Genomic DNA, 2,183 nt, shown 5'->3' with positions numbered 1-2,183 from the left:
TAGTTCAATCAGGGAGGATGAGGCCCTCTTCTAGTAGATGAGGTGTGAAAACCAAGGGAGGAGAAACTGGTTCTGTAGTTGGCAAGCCATTCACAGTCTTTGTTTAATCCTGAGCTGATGGTGTCAAATTTGCAGATGAACTTAAGCTCAGCAGTTTCTCTTTGAAATCTGGTCCTGAAGTTTTTTTGCTGCAGGATGGCCACCTTAAGCTCTGCTATTGTGTGGCCAGGGAGGTTGAAGTGTTCTCCTACAGGTTTTTGTATATTGCCATTCCTAATATCTGATTTGTGTCCATTTATCCTTTTCCTTAGAGACTGTCCAGTTTGGCCGATGTACATAGCAGAGGGGCATTGCTGGCATATGATGGCATATATTACATTGGTGGACGTGCAGGTGAATGAACCAGTGATGGTGAGGATCCTGGTTAGGTCCTGTGATGGCGTCGCTGGTGTAGATATGTGGGCAGAGTTGGCATCGAGGTTTGTTGCATGGATTGGTTACTGAGTTAGAGTTACTATGGTGCATTGTGCAGTTACTGGTGAGAATATGCTTCAGGTTGGCAGGTTGTCTGTGGGCGAGGACTGGCCTGCCACCCAAGGCCTGTGAAAGTGTGGGATCATTGTCCAGGATGGGTTGTAGATCCCTGATGATGCGTTGGAGGGGTTTTAGCTGGGGACTGTATGTGATGGCCAGTAGAGTCCATGGCCAGTAGAGTCAAGTTTCTTTCTTGGGTTTGTCTTGCAGTAGGAGGCTTCTGGGTACACGTCTGGCTCTGTTGATCTGTTTCCTTATTTCCCCATGTGGGTATTGTAGTTTTGAGAATGCTTTAGTCATATGACCTGCATAAATGTCACATATGAACACATCCCCAACTCCAAATGTGTGTGCAGGGAGAGTCAGAAATTAGCTGTAGCTACAGAAAGAATTGCTTTTGGTTAGTTCTCAGAAATTATTAGGTTGGATTGCAAATTGCTGTCCAAGTTAAGAAACATAGAATACAAGAAAGTCTCTCCTTTTCTCAGTGGACTTACTATGTGATGTGTGTAATCTCTTGGTACTAGTTGTTTGTACTGCTGCTCTTGGTAGTTTATGCTGTGTAATACAAAGACTGTACAAAAGAATTCAATCTAAAAGCTTTTAGTTGCCTGACTTCCTTAATTTAAACTCATGTGTCTTTGTTCTAAGCCCTTACTCTAGCACTTGCATCTGAAGAAGTGGGTATTCACCCACGAAAGCTCATGCTGCAAAACGTCTGTTAGTCTATAAGGTGCCACAGGATTCTTTGTTGCTTTTACAGATCCAGACTAACACGGCTACCCCTCTGATACTCTAGGACAAATAACCTACTGCATTTTCAGAAATTGTATCCTGTATCTCCTTGAGGTATCCTTGTAATCTTCTCTTTTCAAAAGAATATAGACTCACTTTTTAAGACTAACCAAGTTCCTCGAGTCCTTGTATTTTGGTTGCCATCTGCTGTATTTGGTTGCCATCTGCTATATTTTCCTAATTTTTCCATTTTTATAATGATTTGTTATATTAAAGTGCACACAGAACCATGCACAGTACTCCAAATGTAGCCTCATGGGCTAGAATACCTTTCCCATGTTACATTTGATACCTCTATTTATGCATCCTAGAATTTTGTTTGCTTTTTACTGCTGTTAAGATTTCATCAATCACTACCCTCAGATCCTTCTCCAGTTTTGAGATTGCAGTGGTTATATTCCCTCTTCTTTCATTTGTCCTAAACCACATTGTTGTTCCGAACATTTCTTTCCCTTGAGTGGCATAATCCTCTCATCTGCCCATGTTCCTAGTTTATCTAAAATGTGCTGAACTATATTACTTTCTTCCATTGTACTGAGTCTTCCAACTGTCATTCTTCCAGGTCACTGATTTATAGATTATACAAAATTAATATAATACATATTATGCTTCCAACAATCTCCTCCTTCCATCCTAAAATATTTCCAGCGACAGATTTGATATCCAAACTGCTGCCTCCTCCACTCTTCATACTTAGTGACTCTATAGTTAAATCTTGTATAATACTACTCCACTTAATCTTAAATTCTGCCTTGTAGGGCTTGTACCTCAGGTACTAAGATGAACAAACATGGGCACAGCTTCAGAATAGCTATGTATTCTATACAGTATAACTGTTATTTTCATATAGTATG

This window comes from Mauremys reevesii, linkage group 6, assembly GCF_016161935.1.
Source record: "Mauremys reevesii isolate NIE-2019 linkage group 6, ASM1616193v1, whole genome shotgun sequence".
Taxonomy (NCBI): Eukaryota; Metazoa; Chordata; order Testudines; family Geoemydidae; genus Mauremys; species Mauremys reevesii.
This window is presented reverse-complemented; position numbering follows the sequence as displayed.